Raw genomic sequence first — 26,156 nt, forward strand, 5'->3', positions numbered from 1 at the left:
TTCTGAATGTTTCCCTAGCTTCTTAAAATTGTTTCTTGCTTTTTACCTGGAGTTCAGTCAAGCCTTTCACATTTTTATATCTGGTATTTGAGCTGGCTTCCTATGCAGGAAAAAATTAAGAATGGACCCCCAAATTTTTTTTTTTTTAATTTTATTGGATTGTGGTTGATGGACCATGTTTTGTTAGATTCAGGCATAAAGTGATTCAGTTACACATATAGATATCTTCATTCTTTTACAAATTCTTTTCTTATGTAGATTATCACAAAATATTGAGTAGGATTCCCTGTAGTGAACAATAGGTCCTTGTTGGTAATCCATCTTATATATAGTTGTGTATGTGTGTGTGTGTGTGTGTGTGTGTGTTCATCCCAAGCTCCTGACCTATCCTTACCTGCTTTGGTAGCAATGTTTATTTTCGATATCTGTAAGTCTGTTTCTGCTTTGTAAATAATGCCATTCTGCTGAAACTTCAACAGATTCCCATTTCTTTTAAAATATAAACTCAGGCAATGGCAGTGATTCCAGGTAAGGGTCCTCATCCATCGTGGGGACACAGACACACCACTTTCCAGCCAGCTTGCATAATTCAGGGTAACATTGAGGCAGAGGTGAAGGACAACAGCTGCCTCCCATAAGAAAAGGGCTTAACCTCATTTACCAGAGCAGGAAAAATTTCAGATGCTTTTATTTGTTATTAAGCATCTCAGATTATCCACATGTGACCAGAGCACCATTTTTATTAGGAAATCAATTTTAGACCATGGTGGAAGCTCTCCACATTTTCACTATTATCAAAACTGGCTCCAACATTAGGAAATCTCATGTAGTGAACATAACTCCAACTGTAGTCATGGGCAACAGAGTTAGATCCATTTGCACATGGAACAGAGATGGCTTAACTGCCAGTTCTTCAAAACTTTCTTCAAACTGTTACAGGAAACATGTGACTTGGAAACATGGAGTATAACTGAAAGAGGCACAGCAGTAATTCTGTTCCTCTGCTACAATTTTAAGCCTGAGATACCATTTTCCAAGTAAATAGCTTTATCAAAGATGTTCCAGTCAAAAACTTTCTCCTAGTGGCCAGAAGATAAGATGACTATTATTTCTGACAAACACAAGATTGGTTAAGTTCTGATGTTATCCAGTTGCACTTTGCCACAAGCAAATAAACAGGCAAACAGCTCAACTTTCCGCTGCTGCTGCTGCTGCTGCTGCTGCTGCTAAGTCGCTTCAGTCCTGTCCGACTCTGTGCGACCCCATAGACTGCAGCCCACCAGGCTCCCTCGTCCCTGGGATTCTCCAGGCAAGAACACTGGAGTGGGTTGCCATTTCCTTCTCCAATGCATGAAAGTGAAAAGTGAAAGTGAAGTCGCTCAGTCGTGTCCAACTCTTGGTGACTCCATGGACTGCAGCCTACCAGGCTCCTCCGTCCGTGGGATTTTTCCAGACAAAAGTACTGGAGTGGGATGCCATTGCCTTCTCCCCTAACAATAACCAAATAACACAAACAGGTCACAGTATTTCAGTTATTTTTTTTCCAGGATGGACAAATAAAATATGCTGGTTAAACTTTGCTTTCTGCTTCAGTTTGTATTACAAAATGTATTGTTTACCATTTTCCAATGAAATTGTAACAAAGTCTTTTAAGCGTTTTTTATTTTTACATTTTATGACTTAAAGCAAACACAGTGTAAATAGACATATATGCACAACTGGGAAAAATAGAAACGTTTCAAAGTTTAAGTGTTCCTCTGCAGTGTCCTGGAGCTTTCTGCCCTCTTTTGCCTCCAAGGGAAGATTTCAAGTGTTCCAGCAACTTTGAATTTATCTGTGTTGGGTTAGGAGAAGGCAGAGAAATAGATGAGGCTTGTTAAGAGCAAAACTGAATCAATCCATTAATTTGCTTTTCAAAGTAACCAAAGATCACCTGGTAGATTAGTGGTCTGAGATTGGAAATGGGTTTTGTTGCATATAGAGAATAGGGGACTGAAAAAGAACAGGTGCAGAATCATACCAAGGTTAGTGGTGTTGAGAGTAAAGTTATTACTAGAAGGATTCAAGATCATATATATAATATAACACACCACAATGAGTCAGTTGATATACCCAAGTCACCATCTTAAATTATATATATAATGCATATATATGTGGTTATATTTTTAAAGTGGCTTATTATTAAGCAATAGAGTTATGTTATAGTCTAGGGGCAGTTTATTTTCTTTACATATTACCGATAATTCTAGATGTCACAGCATACCTTGTGACATAGATCCTCCACAGCCATCTTAACCAGCAGCACATTGGAGTAAAACAAGAATTCAGATATATAATATAAATTTTTTTTCCTATCAAAGATAATTTTCAGGGAGCAGCTAGAATTTGATGAAACAAAATTGTGTGATTAGATAGATCCCCTGAAACCATCTAGATTAGAATGTTAAAACCACTTCTAAAATTTAATCTTCTTTGCTTTACTTGTCACATGATTAGTTATGAGAAATTTGGTCTGAATAATTTCATTAATTTTTCACAGTGACTACAGTGTGACTAACGAGGTCACTTTTGCCCACACCTTGCCAAACTTAGCCAATAGTTAATGTCAGATTTTCAATATCTCATAAAGAATGATATTGAAATGTTTTGACAATTGAATGCCACAGAAGAAAGCCATTTTTAAAATAACTTATTGTAGAGCAAGTTAGCTATTTGTCTGGATTTCCCTGGTGGCTCAGCTGGTAAAGAATCTGCCTGCAATATGGGCAACCTGGGTCAGTCTCTGGATTGGGAAGATCTCTGGAGAAGGGAATGGCCACTCACTCTAGTATTCTTGCCTGGAGAATTCCATGGACAGAGGAGCCTGGTGGGCTGCAGTCCATGGGGTCACAAAGAGTCAGTCATGACTGAGCAACTAAGCACAGCACAGCTACTCATGATTATCTTTAAACCTTGAGACAACTTTTTTATATGCAAAGTAACTTATCAAATTTAAATTTTAAATTAAATTCAGATTAACTGTTAGAACACTAACAAATTTTATGAAAATTTGCATAACACAACTTTTAGCTATTGAATAAATTCTATTTCATTCTTTGTTGTTGTTCAGTCACTAAAGTTGTGTCCAATCCAACTCTTTTCCATCCCATGGACTTCAGCATGCCAGGCTTCCCTGTTCTTCACTATTTCATAATAGTCCACTTAATATTTATATTTTTAATTTGCTTGTATTTTCAGTTGCTCCTGTAACACATTACCACAAATTTATTGGCTTAAATCAACACAAATTTATTATCTTACAGTTCTTTATAGAATACTGGAGTGGGTAGCTGTTCCCTTCTTCAGGGGATCATCTCAGCCCAGGGATCAAACCAAGGTGGCAGCAGGGTTGTATTCCCTTTTGGAGGCTCAAGAGAAGAATCCATTTTCTTAACTTACTCAGTTCTTAGAGGTCGCCTGCATTCCTTGTCTCCTCAAACCCTTCCTCTATCTTCAAAGCCAGCTGTAGGGGGTCAAATCCTCTAATCTCATAACTTCTACCTCTTCTTCAGCTTCCCACATTCACATCAAAGACCCCTGTGATTACACTGAGCCCACTCAGAAATCCAGGATCATCCTTCTATTTTAAAATCAGCAAGTGAGCAAGCTTAATTCCATCTGCTGCCTTAATTCTCCCTTTCTATGTAACTTAGTCATAAATTCTGAGAATTAGGATGTAGTTATCTTCAAAAAATTATTCTATTAACTACAGTGCTAGCCTTCAAATTTTCTTGTCATATTCAAAATTTGTACTGCACTTTTTCTGCCCAATAAAATGGCCCTGTGAGCAACTGCATTATATGCTTTAACCAGATTATTACATATTTGATAGCATTTATGAATTACTGTGACTTGTCATTTATTAATATAGAGGCTCTAATTATTTTGTCACTATTATGGAACACATTGTTTATTAACTATATCTCATTTTATAATTCAAATCAACTATGTTACATAAGATTATAATTTACATTCAGAAAAGATAAGTAAATAACACAAAGGCATTTATATAGGTGCTAAAACTTTCATAAATATAGTTAAAGTTAAATAGAGAATATAAAATGTGTGGTTTATGTAATTATTTCTCAAAGTTTTTTGACTTTAAAATAGCTCATCATATACCATTGCACTGCTCCATGAGATAAGATAGAAATTAGATATATATGTATAAATGATTCGACTGAAGAACTAAAGGAAGAATCTAGGAGACTGGAATGCCAATCAGAAAGCGTCAAGTGAAACACAGAGAGGAACGCAACTGGGGAAAGCACTCCTAGTAAATTTCCTGTGGCTTCACTAGCTGCTGCTGCTGCTGCTGCTAAGTCGCTTCAGTTGTGTCTGACTCTGTGTGATCCCACAGACGGCAGCCCACCAGGCTCCCCTGTCCCTGGTATTCTCCAGGCAAGAACACTGGAGTGGGTTGCCATTTCCTTCTCCAATGCATGAAAGTGAAAAGTGAAAGGGAGTCGTTCAGTCGTGTCCAACTCTTGGTGACTCCATGGACTGCAGCCTACCAGGCTCCTCCGTCGCTAATTAGCTCTGAGTTAGAGAATGCACTGTTGTTATTGTTGTTGTTCATGTCTGACTCTTTGTGATCCCATGGACCCTTTGTGACCCCATGGACTGCAGGACGCCAGACTCCTCTGTCCTCCACTGTCTCCCAAAGTTTGTATAGAGAATGCATAGCTTTGTATAGTAAAATTTAGCAGTACATTTATTTATCAGCAATTATGAAAAAGCAAATGTATCTTTCAAAAAAGAAAGCTTTGCTAACCAGAAAAAAAGAAAAAAGGAACTAAAAGAAGAGAAAGGGAAAATAAAAGAAAGGAAAGCAAAGCAAAAGAAAAAAAGGAAGGAAAGGAAGTAAGAAATTGTATGTACTATATGTTTCAAATAGTAAACGTAGCTGTAAGTTGAAAATACTGCAAAATCTGATTAAGTAGAATGCGTTTTTTATCACAGCACTGGTAAATTAGGCATGGTGTGTGTCTTATTGCAAAGCACTAAGTTCGTTATTACAGTGGTATACTCCTGCTGCTTTGCTTATCAAACCAGAAAATCTATCATGCAGAGTCCATTTTTCAATCAAGTCTAAATCTTTTCTCTTACATAACCAGACATATCCATGTTAATGCAATTCCTGTAGGCAAAGCTAACTGGCTAGAAATACAGAATCCAAAGCAGAAAGAAAGAACCTTGGAATGAATATATTCTCTTGGGCAATAAAAGATGTTTATCTACAGTTAAATACAAAAGAAGTCTATTTATATAGACTGAAAACTTCAAACCACAGATGCTCCTTGAATACTAATTAAATTAGGCAGTTTAAATAATATTTGGTTTCAAATCCTTTCTCAAGTCTTACAAGGCCTCACTGATGCTTATATGTCAACAGGGTCGATTTTAACTCACAACGTTATGTACTCATGTTTTGAAGAACTATTATTTGGTAATTCTGAAGTTACATATTTTAATTTTCATCAGTCTAAGTTTTATATAACCTTATTCTGAAAAAAAAAAATCAATGATAAGCCATTAATTTATCTTTAGAGTAAATCGACTCAGAACTCAAAATCTTTTGTTGTTACTGTTGTTATTTCCCCAAAGTTAATGAAGAAACAATTCACATGGAACTTCAGTCTGTGAGCCAGAAACATATCTGAACCATTTTTCCTCCTATGTGTAAAGATAACATCTTAAACAGTCATAGACACAATCATTTTTTCTAGAAGAATTCCTTTTCCCAATATAAATAAAACTACAGACCTGAGAAAGACAGGGAGAATTTTGAGTGAACGTTAAAATGTTAGTGTAATCTTGTAACAGAAAGATTGAAATTTCAGCAACAATAAATAAACATGTTTCATATTTTTACAAAACGGTTGATAAAAATATCTTAAGATTTGAGTGTTATTGTTTATTGGCTCTAGAAATGTAAGGAAGAACCAAGCACATGTAGAGGAAATAATAATTCCTGGCTTCTGGCCACTTATTTCACTTTCCCCCCAAATAATGGATGAAAATATACATGACTATCCACATATCTGATGAGAGAAAAAAAGCTGTGAAGTGCTCAGTACTCAGTGGTTGAAAAACTTGGTTGTATAATAGGGGAACATTCATAAATATATCTGGTAACCACTGAAAATTTTATAATTTTGAACACTTTTTTCAAAGTTCAGTAAGAGAAAAAAAAGTAATAGATATTCTTTACATAGATTTATACAGAAAAAAGTTCAAAATTAATCATCTACAATAACCTCACAATGGTAGGGCATTCTCTCTTTTTCTATTTTCTACATAACATATATATTTTATTAACTTAATTGATGTATATAATTCACATAGAATAAAAATCAACAGATTTTTACTACATAGAGATTAATGCATTCTGCCAAATGTATGTGTATACCCACGTAGCTATCACCCTGATCAAGATGTGAAACATTTTCCTCACCCTCAAAATTCCCCAAGCCTCTTTCCAGTCTATGTCCTTGCATCCTCAATGTCAGGAGCCAATGATCTGACTTTTACTATCACAGCTTGGTTCTGATTATTCTAAAGTGAAGTCGCTCAGTTGTGTCCGACTCTTTGTGACCCCGTGAATTATAGCCTACCAGGCTCCTCTGTCCATGTGATTTTCCAGGCAAGAATACTAGAATGGGTGTCCATTTCTTTCTCCAGGGGATCTTCCCAACCCAGGGATCGAACCCAGGCCTCCCACACTGTAGGCAGACGCTTTACTGTCTGAGCCACCAGGGTTTCAGGTACATGAAATGACATAGTACATATGCTTTTGTGGCTGGATTCTTTCACTAAAAACCATGCTTTTGACATTCATGCTTGTTGCTTGCATCAGTACTTTGTTGATTCTTATTGTCAAGTCATGTATCACTAGAGCAGTGTGTTTGCCCATTCTTCTAGTAATACGTATTGGAGTCTTTCCATTCAAAAAAATAATAATGTTATAAATAAAGCTACTGTAAATATTTTTGTACAACTCTTAGAGCAGACATTTTTTGTTTCTCTTTGGGTTAAAAACTGGGAATAAACTTGCTGTGTTGTCTGGTAAATTTATTATTAACTTTATAAAACACTGGTAACCTGTTCAAAATTACTGCACCATTTTACATTCTTGACAGAAATTTACAGGCATTCCACTGACTCCCAATCTTAACCAACTTTTGGTATTGTCAGTCTTTTTTTTTTTTTTTAGCCACTCTATTGGATGTGGAATGATATTTTGCTGTGATTTTAATTTGTAATTTCCTCATGACAAATGATGCTCAACATTCTTTCATCTTATTTTTGGTCATTTGAATATCATATCTCTGTCTGGTGAAATCTTTTCCTCTTTTTATTTGGCTTTTTGAATTGGGCTTTTATTATTGAATGCCTTGCATATACTGTATAAATTTCTTGCAAATATATTTTACAAGTTTGTGCCCTTTTTTTGCCAAATTCTCTTTGAAACTGCAAGTTTTTTTAACATTTACAAAGTTGAACTTACAAATTTTAAAAAAGTATTGGTGCTTTTGGGGCCTAAGAAATCCTTGTTGCTGTTGTTTAGTCGCTAAGTTGTGTTCAATGCTTTTGTGACCCCATGGACTGTAGCCCACCATGCTCCTCTTTGATAGGATTTCCTAGGCAAGAATATGGAGTGGGTTGTCATTTCCTTCTCCAAGGGATCTTCCCCACCCAGGGTCAAACCCATGTCTCTTGCATTGGCAGGCAGTTTCTTTAACACAGAGCCCCCAGGGAAGCTCAAGAAATCCTTGCCTACATCCAAATTTAAAAAAATATCTCATAATTTACTCTAGAAAATTTTTCTTTCACCTTTATGCCTATAATGTATCTTTTGACAAGTTTAATGTATGTCTGTTAGAAGTCACCTTCATTTTTTTCTCTAAGTGATTAACCAGATACATTAGCTTGAGTTATTTAAAAGTCTGTATTTTCCCATTCAAATGACCTTAGTGCCTTTAAAATCAATTGACCATGTACATGTGGGTCTATCTGGACACCCACATGTGACCATGTGTCCATATCTCTTCTATTTCTTTATCCTCATGTCAGTATTACATTCTTTTGATTATTATAGCCCTACAGGATGTCACAAAATCAGATAGTTTATTTGCTATTTTCCAAAATTGTTTTAGTTATTTTGGGGCTTTGAATTTTCACATATATTTTATAATCAGCTTGTTTAATTTGTACAAAGGATTAGTAGTCATCTGGGATTTAGATAGAGATTGCACTGATTCAGTAAATAAGTTTTCTAAGAATTCACTTCCTAAAAATTTCAAGTTACCCAACATATGACCATAATATGCTTTTTTATTTATTTATGTCTTCTTTAATGCCTCTCTGCAATATATTCCAGTTCTCACTGTCTGGGTTTTGCCCATCTACATTTTACTCCCTAGGGTTTCTTGTTTGTTATTTGGTTTGTAAGGATATTGGATTCCTTTTCATTTTTCTACTTCAGTTATTTATTCTTGGTATTCAGAAATACAACTGGACTCTGTATACTGACATTGCAATTTGAAATTTTGTTAATTACTTGGCTCTAAAATTTGTGAATTTCTTAGGCTTTTTCTATGTACATTATCATATCATTTGTGAACAGTGACAATTTTGTTGTTGTTACTTAGTTGCTAAGTCATGTCCTACATTTTTGCAACCCCATGAACTGTAGCCCACCAGGCATCTCTCCACAGGATTTCCTACACAATAATACTAGAGTGGGTTGCCATTCCCTTCTCTAGGGGATCTTCCAAACCCATGTCTCCTGCATTACAGGCAGATTCTTTACCGCTGAGCCACCTGGGAAGTTCAACGATAATTTTACTAACTTTTATTTCTTTATTGTCTTTGAAATTTTATTTTATTTTCTTGTTGGATGGGTTAAGAGCCCAGAATAATGTGAATTGAAGTAGTGTATGGTTGGTACTGAAAAATATTTTTCTTTAATCTCTAAAAGTATTGCAAAAACCTTTATGCATACTCAGATTCTTAATCTGAGCTGAATAACACATCTATGAAATGAGATAAAGCTATGTAATAGAGCAAACAAAGTGTTTCTCAAGTTTTGAAAGGCAGTTAGAATTTACACATATATGTAGATCTGTTCAGATCATCCCTGGTGGCTCAGATGGTTAAGTAAATGCCTGCAATTCAGGAGACCCAGATTTGAACCCCATATGGGAAAGATTCTCTGGAGAAGGGAATGACTACCCACTCCATCACTTCTTGGCCCTTGCCCTGCTTATCTATCCATAGGATATATAAAAGATTTTCACTTTACCATCTTAGAACAGCCAAAAAAATTTATGGGATGCAACAAAAGCAGTTCCAAGAAATAAATTAATGGCAATAAATGCCCACCTCAAAAAATAAGAAGACTCTCTAATAAATGACCTAACCTCACACCTAAAGGAACTAGGAAAAGAAGAAAAAACAACAACAATAACAAAAACAAAATTGGTAGAAGGAAGGCAATAACTAATATAAGGTATTAATGAAACTAAGAAATTAATGAAATAGATGCTAAAATGATAATAAAAAAGATAAATAAAACTAAGGATTTTTTTTAATTGGGAAAATTTTAGCTAAACTCACCAAAAAAAAAAAATAGATGAAGTCAAATATATCATAAATGAAAGTGATATTATAACTAATATCACAGAAATACAGAAAATCATAAGATAGTACTACTAACAATTATATGCCAACAAGTTGTACATCCTAGAAGAAATGTATAAATTCCTAGAAACATACAACCAAATAAGATTGAATCATGATGAAATAGAAAATATGAATAGACAGAATCAGTAATCAAAACCTCCCAACACAGCAAATTCTAGGACCAGAGAGCTTCATTGGTGAATTCTACCAAACACTGAAAGAGCACATATCCTTCTCAAACTCTTTCAAGAATTTGAAGAGAAGGGAAGTCTTCCAAATTCATCTTACAAAGCCAAGTTTATCCTAATACCCAAACCAGACAAAGACAGCAGGCCAATACCTCCAATGAACATAATACAAAAATCCTCAACAAAATATAAGCAAATCAAATTCAGTAATACATTAAGATGATCTTATACTATAATCAAGTGGAATTTTATTCTGGGATGCAACAATGGTTTGCCATCACAAATCAGTCAATATGACATATCAGTTTAAAAAAAATAAGTCATGAAAAGTGTATAATCATTTCAATGGATGTACAAAAATCATTTGACAAAATTGACACCTATGTATGACACAAATTCTCAACAAAGCCAGTACAAAAGAAATGTATCTCAACATAATAAAAGCCATCTGTGACAATACAAGAGCTAACACCATACTTAATGGTGAAAAGCTAAAAGCTTTTTCTCTAAGATCAAGAACAGAACAGGGATGTCCACTCTGGCCACTTTTATTTAAACATATTATTGGAAGTTCTAACCAGAGCAATTAGTCAAGAATAATAAATAAAAGACATCCAAATTGGAAAGGAAGAAGTAAAATTCTCACTTTTGCAGATGACATGATATTATATGTAGGAAATCTTAAAAGCACCAACAAAAAATTTTTCCACCTACTAAACAAATTCAGTTAAGTTTCCAGGATAAAAAATCAATACACAAAATATGTTGTGTTTCTAAGCACTAATAGCAAACTATCAGAAAGAGAAATTAAGAAAACTATCCCACTTACCATCACATTGAACAGAATAAAATACCTAGGGATAAATCCAAATAAGAAGGTAGAAGACCTGGACTTGAAAAACTGTAAGACATCAAAGAAAGATTGAAGGTAACATTTCATGCAAAGATGGGCATCATAAAGAATAGAAATGGCAAAGATCTAACACAAGCAGAAGATATTAAGAACAGGTGGCAAGAATATACAGCAGAACTATACAAAAAATGTCTTAATGACCCAAATAATCATGATGGTGTGGTCACTCACCTAGAGCCAGACATCCTGGAGTGTGAGGAGAAGTGGGCCCTAGGAATCACTACTACAAACAAAGTTAGTGGAGGTGATGGAATTCTGCTGAGCTATTTTAAATCCTAAAAGATGATGCTTCTAAAGTGGTCCACTCAATATATCAGAAAATTTGGAAAACTCAGCAGTGGCTACAGAACTGCAAAAGGTCAGTTTTCACTCCAATCCCAAAGAAGGGCAATGCCAAACAAGTTAACTACTGTACAATGCATTCATTCTGCATGCTAGTTAGGTTATGTTCAAAATCCTTCAAAGCTAAGCTTCAGCAATACCTGAACTGAGAATTCCCAGTAGTATATGCTGGATTTAGAAAAGGCAGAGGAACCAGAGATCAAATTGCCAGCATCCACTGGATCATAGAGAAAGAAAGGGAATTCCAGAAAAACAACTATTTCTGCTTTATTGACTATGCCAAAGCCTTTAACTGTGAGGATCACAAAAAAACTGCAGAAAATTTGAAGAGATGGGAATACCAAACCAATTTACCTGTCTTCTGAGAAATCTGTATGCACGTCAAGAAGCAACAGTTAGAAGAGGACATGGAACAACTGACTGGTTCAAAATTTGGAAAGGAATACAACAAAGCTGCATATTGTCACCATATTTGTTTAATTTATACACAGAGTACATTATACAAAATGCTGGTATAGATGAAGCACAAGCTGGAATCAAGATTGCCTGGAGAAATATTGACAACCTCAGATATCCAGATGATAACCACTGTAATGGCAGAAAGTGAAGAGGAACTAAAGAGCCTCTTGATGAGGGTGAAAGAGGAGAATGAAAAAGCTGGTTTAAAACTCAACATTCAAAAAACTAAGATCATGACATCCAGTCCCATCACTTCTTGACAAATGGAACGGGAAAAATGGAAGCAGTATCAGATTTTATTTTCTTGGGCTCCAAAATCACTGCTGACAGTGACTGCAGCCATGAAATTAAAAGACACTCCTTGGAAGGAAAGCTATGGAAAACCTAGATAGCATATTAAAAAGCAAATATATCCATTTGCTGACAAATGTCCGTATGGTCAAACTATGGTTTTTCCAGTAGCTATGTAAGGATGTAAGAGTTGGATCATAAAAAAGGCTGAACACCAGAATTAATGCTTTCAAGATGTGATGTTGGAGAAAACTCTTGAAGAGTCCCTTGGACTGCAAGGAGATCAAACCAGTCAATCTTAAAGGATATCAACCCTGAATATTCATTGAAAGCACTGATGCTAAAACTGAAGCTCCAATACTCTGGCCACCTGATGCGAAGAGCTGACTCATTGGAAAAGACCCTGATACTGGGAAAGATGGAAGGCAAAAGGAAAAGAGCACAGCAGAGGATGAGAGGGTTAGATAGCATCACTGACTCAGTGGATGTGAATTTGAGCAAACTCTGGGAGATAGTGAAGAACAGAGAAGCCTGGTGTGCTGCAGTCTGCGGGGTCTCAAAGAGCCCGACACCACTTAGCGATTGGACAACAACTCTAGGATAAATATAGAAATAATTCACAGGCCTTGCCAACCCACCTATCTGTATGCAGGTCAAGAAGCAACAGTTAGAACTGAACATGGAAAAACAGACTGGTTTCAAATTGGGAAAGGAATACATCAAGGCTGTATATTGTCACCCTGATTATTTAACTTATATGCAGAGTACATCATGCAAAATGCCGGGCTGGATGAAGCTCAAACTGGAATCAAGATTGCCAGGAGAAATATCAATAACCTCAGATAGGCAAATGACATGACCCTTATGGCAGAAAGCGAAGAAGAACTGAAGAGTCTCTTGATGAAAGTGAAAGAGGAGAGTGAAAAAGTTGGCTTTAAACTCAACATTCAGAAAACCAAGATCATGGCATCCGGCCTCATCACTTCATGGCAAATAGATGGAGAAACAATGGAAACAGTGAGAGACCATTTTGGGGGGCTCCAAAATCACTGCAGATGGTGACTGCTGCCATGAAATTAAAAGACACTGCTCCTTTGAAGAACAGTTATGACCAACCTAGACAGTATGTTCTCCAGGCAGGAATATTGGGGTGGATTGCTATGCCGTCCTTCAGGGGATCTTCCCAACCCAGGGATTGATAAACCTGCGTCTCCCGAGGCTCCTGCATTGCAGGCAGATTCTTTGCCACTGAGCTCACTGGGTTACCAGGGAAGTCCATCATTGTGTCATACATTCTGCCAAGCCAATTGCTGTATTACAAAGAAGTACTAACAGTTCAACAAAATTATATGTGACAGAGTAAATTTATTATTTTTATTTTAATGGGGTATTAACAGTATACTTAATGAAAAAGTCCTTTATTTAGAGACAAAATCTGTGAAGCAAAACTCCAGATTATGGAAGCATCTAATAAATAGTCGAATTCCAAACCCTGGAGTGAGGAGTGGATACTGAAGGAAAAGACCTCATTTACATAAAGTCTAGAAATACAGTGACCTCAAGCCTCCCCACTGCACTGAGCGATAGCATCAGGTGGAATGTATCTTACTTCACCTTGTTATAGCTTTCCTCTAGCAGGGCTCAGGACAGAGTGGGAGCAAAATGTTTCCTTCATGAATATATGGAGGAAAGAGAAGGGAGAAAAGAAAAAGAGGGGAAGGGAAAAAATTTAGTCATTATTGGGCTTTTAGAGAAAAAATACCAACTCATTTAAAACCTATTATTGTGAACTTACTATTAGACAAATATTTCCGTAGTGCTAGAAACAATTCTTCTGCCCATGAAATTCACATTAAGGAGAAAGAAACATAAAATTAATGATACTCTCAAAGATATGAATTCCTGTACTTGGAATGCAAGAAAAACAAAGACTTCTTACCATTTTAGTTTTCTACAAGTTATTTGCAAATAGGGAAAATATTGTAGAGTTTAGGAACAAATTATAAATTTAAAGCATAAAACCAGAAAAAAAAAATCTATGCCAAAGGATATGTACCAGTGAATGGAATCTGTAATAGCTACAGAATAGAGCACAGTCTGGTTTTAATTAAGTTTAAATTAACTTTACATGAAAATAAATTGGTTTTGAATCTGCAAGATTAAAATAATAATATTAACATCTGAAAGAAATGATGCTTTTTAAATCTCAATCAAGCCCAAAGGTCTAGATGAAATAAAAACAGAGACAGTAAATTACCAATTAATTTACTTGTAGGGTTATTTATGTTCATTTGAGTTTTTGAAACATGCTTAATAGGCAATTTTAAAATATTAAAAGCTATCAATTGTGTATATGTAGTGAAAACTAATATTAAGATCAAGAGAGTCATTTGAAAAATATGTTGTTTTCCATCTTGAAAAGCTCAGTTCTGCTAAACCAATAAAAAATGTAATTTATTATTATTAATGGAATACAGTTAATAATATTGTAAACAATAAATTATTGTTAATTATTTAAAAATCTATGCTCTGTGTGTCTTGTATTTTCTTTATTCTAACAAAATTAGAACAAGCTTCAACTCAAATAAAGCATCCCTCTATTGCCTGGTTTCCTCTCATCATTCTTCATCTTTTTCACAAGCGAAAATCAGAATTTATTATTGACACATTCAAATGCCCCCCCACCACACATTTGTAAATAATTATAAACAATATCATTCTTGTTGAGATACATTCCTAGGAGTGATAATGGGACAGGTCTCTTTCTTTCTTTTTGAACAAATGTAAAATTTATGACAGATGTTAAGCACTCTTAATGTCTCACTAGAACCTCTCCCTAATGTCTTCCTCCCTTCTTCTTCTTCTCCTCATCATTCATATTTCTAAAAACCATACACAGATGCTAATAACCTCACAGAGTTTGGCAAGCTTAGCACTTGAAAAGCCACTAGACCTAAGTTTCACATTTCATATATGAAGAAGGGAACACCCATGGAGTATGATGTGCCCATGGTACAGCCATGCTCAGATCTTGGTTCCTGTGACTCTCAGAGAGAATAACAGTGGTCTTTCCCAAAGGAGCATGGGAGCACTGGACCCATGGCCTCCCGTGGCCATAATGGCTGGGGCAGAGAAATAATCATTGTTGAGCCTCAGTTGCTTCCTGGGCAAGACTGCTATGATGATTGAGTAAGTGAATGTGTATAAAGATTTACCACAGTACCTGGCTCCAAAAGGAAAAAAAAAAAGGGGGGGGGTTATTTGAGAGGACATATTCTTTTCAAATTTAAAGAAAGCTTTTGTTCCTAATTTAACTGTTATTGTAAAGATTAAATAAATTATGTGATGATGATATAACTCTTATGCTCAATATATGAGCATTGAACTCTGGCAGTTGCCATACAAGTAGATTCAATTAGCATCAAGTTCTGAATTTATTTTAGCCCTAGACACTTTATTTTCCGAGATCAACATTGCCTAAATAAATGGACTGTAATTGTCAAATGCCTTTCTTTGTCCTTCTTCAATTCCTTAGAATCTATGTTCTCATCAGCTCTCTCTTCCACCTCTGATTCCTCTCTCTTCCTGTATCTTGTTGTCTGCCTTGTTTTTGCTGGTCCAATTCCTTTCTTAACTCCATCCTTCTTCACTGATACTACTTGCTGCTTTTTCTAAAAATCTCCTATGGACAATGTGAGTTCAATTTTCCTAGACATTGTAAGTTACCCAGAGAGCCAGATGAGAAAGAGTACACTGTGAATGAATGAGATTAGTAATGATGTTAGTTGCAGCAGTTTAAGGAATAATACTTCCCACTTATTGAATGTCAGCTGTATACCAAGTAGTAAACTTATGTATCACACTTGAATTAATTTAAACTCTTGAGACACTCAAATGTTTAATGTTCTTATCCCCATTTTTAAAATTATAAATTTGAAAAATGTAAGTGGGTTTATAAAGTCTTCATGATGTACACAGCTGGACTGTGGCACCCTACATTTGTGATCTCTATATGTACTATTGAGATAATGCACATCAAAGTTTGAATCCAATCAACTTAACTAAGGATCATCCTAGAAAATCCTGAGCAAAAAAGCTGAAACCTAATTAACTACCTTGCAACGTATTTGAAGTAAACATGTATTAGTAGAGAGAGGGTGGTGAACATTCTCTAAAACCAAACTATAATATTTTTTTGTCCAAGATTTTTCAGAGGGTGGAGATAAAAAGAGAGATTCAAGCATTTATCTAGAATATGTATTTTAATGTATGTCATGGACTATCCATAATATTCCCACATGACTCTGATAAATCACCCCACAGAAATAACTCAACTCTTTCTTTGGCAGAATAAATACCTGTCTGATTAGTAGCTCACTTGGAAGCACAACAAGGGTATTCCTGACAATGAACTGACAAGATCTGATCTATAAAATGCAGGTTTCCCCACATAAATAAGGAACTAAGATTTTTGTTTTATATGTCAAAACAGTTACTGTTGGTCATTTCAGACACCTAAGTCCTTGGGACTGATTGAGGAAGTCAAAATGTTTTGAGTTTAGGAGTGGGTGTAACACTGGTAAGGATAGGAGGAAGGTGACAAAGATCGGGTAATCTACTGCCGTAGATCCTTCCTATTAAGATTGCTGCAGACTGACCATGTAGATCAAGGAAAGCTGGACTTCTCCATGCATTCTCTCCCTCTTCCCTCCTTTACTAAGCAGAATCCTGCATTGATTCCTTTCCAAATGATCATTAAACTCATGAAATGATGATTAAAGTCATTAAGCACCAGGAAAATGCAAATGAAGCCAGAAGGAAATATCATTACTCATCACAGAAAGGGCTAAATTTCTGAAACAAACAAAAAAATAAATGAAGAAAAAAAGGCAGGAAAATAATAACAATTAGTCTGTGGCATCACATGAATGTTCATACACATTTGGAGGATATGTAAATTATAAAGTGACTTTGAAAACTGTTTGATATTATCCATTGAAGTTGGAAATGCTTGTACCCAGGAGCCAACAATTTCTCTCCTATTCATAGACTAAACAAAAATATATGCAAAGGTGCACCAAGGAGCATGCCCAAAAATGTTCAAAATAGAATTTATTCATAATAGCCAAGATCTGAGAACAGTGCAAATGTATGTCAACTGAAGGATAGAATACTGTTATATGTTCATATTATAGAATAGAATATTATGCAGCAATAAGTTTGAAAAATCATAGTTGTCTACAACAACATGGAAAGATCTCTCAATATAATACAAGCAAAAGAGGACAGACTCAAAGTACATTATGAATGATTTTATTTGTGTAAAGTACAAAAGGTGGCAAAATCACTGTGTTAGGACTCAGGGTACTGCATATCTTGGTGAGAACAAGACTTTGATTATTCATAGTGGGGTGGAGATAATTGGTCATATTCCCTCATCTGATCTGAAATGTGAGTCTTTATCAGAGTAAACTCCATGATGAAGCATTGAGCTATTTATTTTTGCTTCTCTCAGTGCCTTCTTCATAAGAAAAACTTTTTTTTAAAGCAATGCAGCAAATAACTGAGTATGTTCTAGAGACTGGGGTATACATACCCACAGGACCAGTTGCAAAAAAATTATTAAATGTTAGCTGAATCCATACATCCTCTCCAAGATTAAATTTTCACTGACAATGTCATATACAGCTTTAAAAAGTGCCATATCCTTGGAAGGAAACCCTAAGGATAGAAAACTTTGTTAGCCAACTCAAAATTATTCTCAAAAGTGGTACAAGACACAGTGTTGAAGGTGTATGTCAATAGTATAAGTGTAATTGTTTTCTGAAATACCAAAGTGGGAAAAGATGTTATCTGTAATATTAAGGAGAAAATAAGACAATTCAACCCCACACCGATAGAAAACACTTGATTGTCAATATTGACCTTGGGAAATGCATTGAACTTGTTTCAAGCTATTTTTCCAACAAAAAGAAAAAATATTTCTTTTTGAATCAAGACACTGCTTTAAATCTCACCTAAGGAAATCATCCAAAGACCCAACTGTTCAACACTTTTTTTAAAAAATCACATAAATTTTACACATATGCACACATAAACATACACACACATTTCAAACATGTCAATCAAATTGTCCATAGAAATCTACTTATTGAATTTCAGTGAATAGACTGATCTCCCAGTCCAACTCCTCTTTCTCTTTTTTAAATCAGTGAATGTAGTCACTAAATTTAAACCAAAATGTTATTTGTTTTATACAGTCTCTCAATGGAGATACAGCAATGTACACATGACCTTGTCAGGTCCCTTGGTTCTGATAATACCAGAACCAGAGTTTGTGATTGCTAATTTTATGTCTCAACTGAGCCACAGCTGCCCAGATATTTAGTTAAACATTATTCTGGGTATGTCTGTGAGGGTGTTTCTGAGTGAGATTAACATTTACATCAGCAAAGCTGATAGCCTGCCTAAAGTGAGAGTGGTTTGCGTTTAAAACCCAGACTAATATACACATGTAGAGATTTTTCTCATTACCTTGTTTTCTTCTGGCTGTACCACCAAGTCCTCCTAACTCCACTCTCACTGAATCTACGCGCCCTGTGATTTTTGCTAGCAGGGCACCTTTTCATTCACACAGTCATACATTCACTTACTCACTCTCTCACTGAGCATTCATTAAGTGTTTGATCTATGCCTGGGCTGTGGCTGGGGTTGGAGAGCCAATACAAAGGGCATCATCCCTGCACTCCAGGAGCTCACATCTAAGGGGGAGCAAAGAGGAAAAGTGCAATCCAGCCATGTGCCAAGACTGTGGGGATTATCACTTTGTCCCCCTTCCTTCTTCTTCCACTCCCAATTCCCTAACTCAATCTTTGCTATCTCAGTTTCCAAGTCTGGCCCCCAAATATGAGAAATACCTTAAAAGATAATCTCACTAAAATAGTTCTTCTAAGGCTCTAATAAGGACAAATTAGGGCATAAATGCTTCAATCGACATTGTGCCAAACATTTAATTAAACAGAGAAATTGTCACACACGTTTCTCTTCCCATGTCTTGTTAACACAGAATGGCTACTTCCCAAACATTACTTCTTTTTTCTTTTAGCCAAGCAGATGCCATGGGAATTACTCACGAAGAACCTTGCTCTAATCCCAGAATGATGCTAATAACAGTTCCAATAAAACCAGGGTAGTGGTCTGATTTGTTCTTTCTTTCACTCTTGTTTATTACCTCTGAAGTGTGTTTCTGCTCAAATGTGTAAAAAAAGAAAAAAAAAAAAAAACATTCATCTGTATTCTAGAGGAGAAAATATAAGCCTCCTCGAAGAAAAGGAAATTACAGCTGTTTTTTTCTATCAATCTTATGAACAGTCTGTCAATTACTATAACATGTTAGTAAACCATGAGACTATTTCAGCAGAGCAAAGTAATGTAGGTTAGATTATTATTATCCACAGCAAGAGAGGATATACAGAAGACCTCAGCTACTGCTTCTTCCAACCTTTTGGGCTATGAGCAGCAAGGTATAGAGAATTCCTTTGGGTGCAGACAAAATCCTACGTATTGGCTTCCAGTGAGCACTTTTGTCCCTTTCATTGTTGCTGCTGCTGTTCAGTCACTCAGTTGTGTCAAACTCTTTGCGACTCCATGAACTGTAGCAAGGCAGGCTTCCCTGTCCTTCACTATCTCCTGGAGTATGCTCAAACTCAGTCCATTGAGACAGCGATGCCATCCAACCATGTCATCCTCTGTTGCTCCCTTCTACTCCTGCCCTTGATCATTCCCAGCATCAGGGTTTTTCCTTCTTTTCTTTACTTCATATCAGGTGGCCAAAGTATTGGAGCTTCAACTTCAGCATCAGTCCTTCCAGTGAATATTTAGGATTGATTTCCTTTAGGATTGACTGGTTTGATCTCTTTGCAATCCAAGGGACTCTCAAGAGTCTTCTCCAATACCACAGTTCAAAAGCCCTTTAAACAAGTGTAGCTACTCCTTACACAGTGAAAATGATGGGTTAATCACAAAAGGTTTTCTATTAAGGTCATCACCAAGTCCACTACCAACTTATTCGCAATTGTTTCTTTTTTATCCCAGAGAAGATTGCTTTTTAATGACTCTGGATTATAGCATCTCATCTACCGGGACACTGAAGAGAATACAAAATGGTGCATTTCTCCCAATAGAGTGTATGTTCTACCACCTCCTTCTCCTTCTCTTATCCGGTGTGCATGCACCATCGAGTAATAACCTTGTGATTAATGCTAGTAGTGCCCCCAAAGTCCTATCTACTTTCGGATCTTCTCCAATTTATTCTAAAAATAGTTATTGAACTATTATCCCTTAGTTGTGATGTCAATGGCAAAAGCTACCATTCTCAGTTCTGTCATGTGTCCCAAAGACCTCTTAAATCAAAGCAAAACATTTAATTCTGAGCTTATGGACCATCAAGCAATTATAGGAAGATTGGAAAGCGAATGAGATTTCCCAAAGAGAAAGTTTCATGGAAAGAACCAATGGCTGTAGCCTCCCTAAATGCTTAAGTGATCCCTGGTGACATTTCCTAGGTAACCTGGAAATGTTGCAAGGGGTTGCTTTTTTGGTGAAGAGAAAATTCTAAAAGTTGCATTTCTTAGAATGCTTTTGAGTAGGAAAATGCTATTGTGCCACATTATAGACAAGTTCCTAAAACACAGGTGTCATTTGCAACAATTATTCTCTGATTCTTTCCTCTAGTTAGATGATAATTATTCTATCCCATCCACTTAAACCTCATGCTCAGCTATCAGCCATCTCTCACCACCACCTGGCCTCTGCAATGGTCAGGATCTATGGCCTGCCCTTTGTGTGCTCCTCCAACTGCATTTCTCCCCACGTTCCTGAACTACTTTTCTAGAACTCCACCAACTTGTATTTTTCCTAGTTTTAAAATAGTGCTTCCAAACAATTCCCTTTGTGTAGCCAATCTGAACTGAATGTTCTGATCTCTATTACTGCATCAACTTCCATGAGTTTTGTGACTAATAAACTTGGTTGTCAATTCTCTGTTTATTACATATATCCACATAGTCCAGTTCTTCCCTTTCTTTCTGCCTTTTTAAAACAATGATTTACACAGAAATGCTATTTATTGTCAAACCCTTCAGGCAACTTGTAGAGAAGTCTGTACATTATGCAAATTGCAAATATTGCTCAACAACATTATACTACCTCAGTGCTATATCGTCATTTTCCATCTTTTGACAAATATTCAAGTTTTCAATCATTTCCCTTTTTATGTCAATCACAATAAATTTTGCATTATCTTTTTAACAATTTCTAAAATGAGCCAGAGTTTCAGTGGAGTGAGACAAAATTCCAAAAATATTCCCATCATTTACCTAAAGGAGTCAATCAACAAATAATTCAGATTCATCTCATTTAGCAGCTGCTGCTAGTTACATTTCTATATGAAAATGTTTTTGTAACTCTTATCATTGATTTACAATGTTGTGTTAGTTTCAAATGTATAGCAGTGATTCAGTTATACATATATATATATATAAATATATATATTCTTTTTTTATACTCTCTTCCATTATAGGCCATTACAAGAGATTGAGTATAGCTCCCTATGCTATACAGTAGTACCTTGTTGTTTACCTATTTTATATATGGTGTGTGTGTGTGTAATAGTCACTCAGTCAAGCCCTACCCTTTACCATCCCATGGACTGTAACTCACAAGGCTCCTCTGTCCATGGAATTCTCCAGGCAAGAATACTGGAGTGGGTTGTCATTTCCTCCTCCAGGGGATCTTCCTAACCCAAGGATCAAACTCAGGTCTCCTTCATTGCCGGTAGATTCTTTACCATATGAGCCACCAGGGAAGCCCTTTATATATGGTAGTGTGTATATTTTAATCCCAAACTCCTAATTTGTCCTTCCTCCCTCTCTTTCCCCTTTGGTAATCATAAACTTGTTTTCTAAGTCTGTGAGTCTCTTTCTGTTTTGTAAATAAGTTAATAGGTATCATTTTTAAGGTTTTATCACTTATACCCATATATGCGATATCATATGATATTTGTCTTTCTCTTTGTGAATTAGTTCATTTAATATAATAATCTATACATCCACCCATATTGCTGCAAATGGCATTATTTCATTTGTTTTGGTGGCTGAGTAATATTCCATTGTACCACATATTCTTTATCCATTCAAGCGTCAATGGACAGTTAAGTTGCTTCTATGCCTTAGCTACTGTAAACAGTTCTGGGGTGCTTGTATCTTTTCACATTATGATTTTCTCCAGATATATGACCAGGAGTGAGATTGCAGAATCATATGGCAACTCTATTTTTAATTTTTAAAGAACTTCCATACTGTTTTTGCTCTTCACTGAACTTAGAGCATTAATGGCCCTAACACTTACCTTGCTGCTGCTAAGTCGCTTCAGTCGTGTCCGACTCTATGTGACCCCATAGACGGCAGCCCACTAGGCTCCTCTGTCCCTGGGATTCTCCAGGCGAGAACACTGGAGTGGGTTGCCATTTCCTTCTCAAATGCATGAAAGTGAAAAGTGAAAGTGAAGTTGCTCAGTCATGTCCAAGTCTTAGCAACCCCATGGACTGCAGCCTACCAGGCTCCTCCATCCATGGGATTTTCCAGGCAAGAGTACTGGAGTGGGTTGCCATTGCCTTCTCCAACACTTACCTTAGCACTGTTTTATTTAAGATTGATATTCTTTTTCATGTGAGGATCAAGAGGAAGCTATGCGCCTGTTAATCCAAGGTTTGGGGCTGTTGTCTTATGACTCATTTCCAAGGGTGTAATATGAGTGTCAAAAATTATCACTGTCCCTGGTGGCTCAGATGATAAAGAATCTGCCTGCAATGCAGGAAACCTGGGTTGGGAAAGTCCCCTAGAGGAGGGCATGGCAACCCACTCCAGTATTCTTGCCTGGGGAATGCTCACAGACAGAGGAGCCTGACAGTCTAAAGTCCATGGGGTCGCAAAGAGTCAGACACGACTGAGCAATTAAGCACAGCACTCCATAATATTGCTGTCTCAGCATCATTTTGTGTGCCCACCCCTCCAGCATGGGATTTCAACACCAGCCCTCCCTCAAGCCTAGTACATGACCTTTATGGTCACAAGTAAGTGTAAGTTCCCAATATGATTTCTCCAAAGCCCGGGGTGATCAATTGTCTCCCTTGCCTTCAAGCTCTGTCCCCATGTGCCCTCCTTAGATAAGACTCTTCCAACTGCAAAGCTTACCACAACCCTGATCTTGTTGGTTTGAATTGACCAATCCAGCCTTAGCCCTGGGAACTTCAAAAAAGTACTCCACCCTTGGACCTTAATAAAGGCATGCAGCCCTGATCTTCTGGGCTTGAGACTGAAGGAGGAAACACCAGAACAGGCTCCATCTTGAAAGCAGGACTCCATCTTGGGCCGGACTGTGAACTTTGATCTGTATGCCCAGTATCTATGGAAACAACATACCAACTGGAAAACCAGACCCCCCCGGATGGAAGAACCCCAGGGCTCATACCTAGACTCTCCATTGCCTAAAGAATACCCTAATTATCTGTGTAACCAAATAGAATAATAAATTCTATTATGCTTATTGGGGTATGACCACAGGCCTATTGATAATTGTCCACTCTTAACTACCTAGGCTTAAGGCATATGAATCACGGGTTAACTTTGATTGTATCTTTCTCTTCCTTTGTTCAGACTAGTTTCAGGGAATTTGGGGAGGAGGGTTTGGGCACGTACACTTAGGGTATATAAGGTTTTCACAAATGCTGGTCGGGGTCCTTGGCTAAGAGGAGACTCTGCCTTGGGCCCGCCGGTGTAATAAACTGCACTCCACTATCTGCATTGTCCTTCTGAGTGAGTTTGTTTTCCGGAACACATGGCTACAACAAGACAGTCTGCGACCTGGAACCTGAGACCCTTTGCTGCAGTGCTTGCACCTGGACAAATGTCTCCTTGAGCAATAAAATACAAAGATACTACAGGGACTAAACATAACTGTATACATGTGCAGCTGGGGTAAATTATAGACAAGATACTAAAAGACCATGCAAATCCCAAGTCCACTTCCGAAGAGCTGGGGACAAAAGCAGGGTGTTGGGATCAAAAACAGGGCACTATCCATGCTCCTGGGCTTTCCAGCTGGAGTACTGGTAAAGGACTCGGCTGCCAATGCAGGAGACATAAAAGAGGCAGGTTTGATCCCTGGGTTGGGAAGATCCCTTGGAAGAGGGACACAGGAGACACAGGAGACACAAGAGATATGGGTTTTTCCCTGGGTGGGGAAGGTACCCTGCAGGAGGGCATGGCAACCCACTCAAGTATTCCTGTCTGGAGAATCCCATGGACAGAGGAGCCTGGTGGGCTAAAGTCCATGGGTTTGCAACAGGACTGAGCACTCACTCACTAAACGTTATGCTACTGCAGCTCACTGTGCTGTTATAGAAACAGTTTTATGTCATGTCTCTTTTTTAAAAATGTCAATTGAATTGAATAACATAAATGACTGGTTTTTAGTTTCGTAAAAGGAATAGAAATAAGTAAAATGGGCTTACAATAAATAGGGAATAGACATTGAGTTGTAGGTTAAAATTTTCAATGCTGTACAGATCCCAGTTCCTCATTAATTGCTTTTCTTCTCTATAGTTCCATGTACTTTCTTTTTCCAATTTGGAAAATCTTATGGACATGGCTTTATTATGCTCAAAAGATAGGTCTGCCCAGGAAAAGTCACATATGTGAGGAAGAACATGAAACACATTGAAACAGGATAAAAATGGGGCTTGCTGTTCAGAAACATCTCCTGTGTTTTACAGTCCCACTAATGAGATGAGACAGTTGTGGACCTGTGTTACCAACTCTCCCTACTTGCTCTGTAGGCGAGAAATACAGTGCTTCCTGCCATATCAGTAAACAAGGATGTAGCAGTCATCAGCCTTCCAGTGTGAGCCTGTAAGCCCTCAGGGAACTCAGGAAGGAGAATATCTGCTATTTAGCAGCCAACAACTATAGTCTCTCCCAGTATGACTCGTGAGGAAAGGAAGCTCAGGATGTGAAAACACAGGATACTGGCCCCAAAGAGCTGAGGTGCATATCAAAGGAATGACTTCAGTGAGCCCAGACTCTTGCATCTTCCCATATATAGTAATGCCCTAAATTCCTTAACTTGAGATATCTGGTTTTCTTTCATTACAATAACTCTTAGAGGTTCTGACTACTTGCCCTTCGTTGCAAAACTCCTATATAACCTGGCTTCTCCCCTCACCTCCTCAGAGCAGTTCTCTCAGGGGCACTTGAGATGCTATCTCCCAGGCTTAAGCCCTAAAAATTCCCACCAAATAAAACATAACTCTAAACTTTTAGGTTGTGAAAATTTTTTAAGTTGACAAAGGGATAAAAAGTCCTGAACTCCCTCCCGCAAAATTCATTCACTGAGCTTAGTGTGTGCACAAGTATTGCAACTTAGAAGAAGAGCTTAAAAAACTAGCTAATATTTATGAAATGGAATAAACCACAACACTGCAGAGATATGAAAGCACTTAATAAATGGATAAACCCTGGCAGCCACTATAAAATGCCTTCTGTAACGAACATATATGTATTTTCCCACAATTCCTTAGGTACTGGGATGTTTCTCAAGTAAATAATGAATTTATGTTATTTTGAAGAGGAGCAGTTCAAGTTCTCTAATACTATCTGTGACTTCCCAGGTGTGCAATGGTAATGAATCTGTTTGCCAGTACAGGATACATGGGTTTGATCCCTGGGTCAGGAAAATCCCCTAGAGAAGGAAATGACAACCCACTCTAGTATTCTTGCCTAGAAAATTCCATGCACAGAGGAGCCTGGTGGGCTACAGTCCATGAGGTCACAAAGAGTCAGATACGACTGAGCTACTGTACAGACACAGGTGGTAATAGTATCTGCAGGGCCAGCCTTTGTTTTGATAATCAAACTTGAATATGCAAAAAGAAAGCACAAAAAGAATGTGCAAAACTGGCCCATTGGATATGGCCTGGAGGGAGGGGTTGGCCTCCTTCAAAAGACTGAAACCTGTTCTTGAAAACCAGTCAAAGCTCAAGGCAATCAATTGTCATAAACGGCTGAAGGTGTGGGTCTGTCCTGGATGGCATCTGATGAAGTCCATCCTGAAGGAACCCAGGACTGGTCTTTGACCCCTGTAGGGGCTAGTACTTGGCTTAAGAGTGATTCACCCTCCGG

The sequence above is a fragment of the Bos taurus genome, chromosome 8, assembly GCF_002263795.3.
Source record: "Bos taurus isolate L1 Dominette 01449 registration number 42190680 breed Hereford chromosome 8, ARS-UCD2.0, whole genome shotgun sequence".
In the NCBI taxonomy this organism is placed as follows: Eukaryota; Metazoa; Chordata; class Mammalia; order Artiodactyla; family Bovidae; genus Bos; species Bos taurus.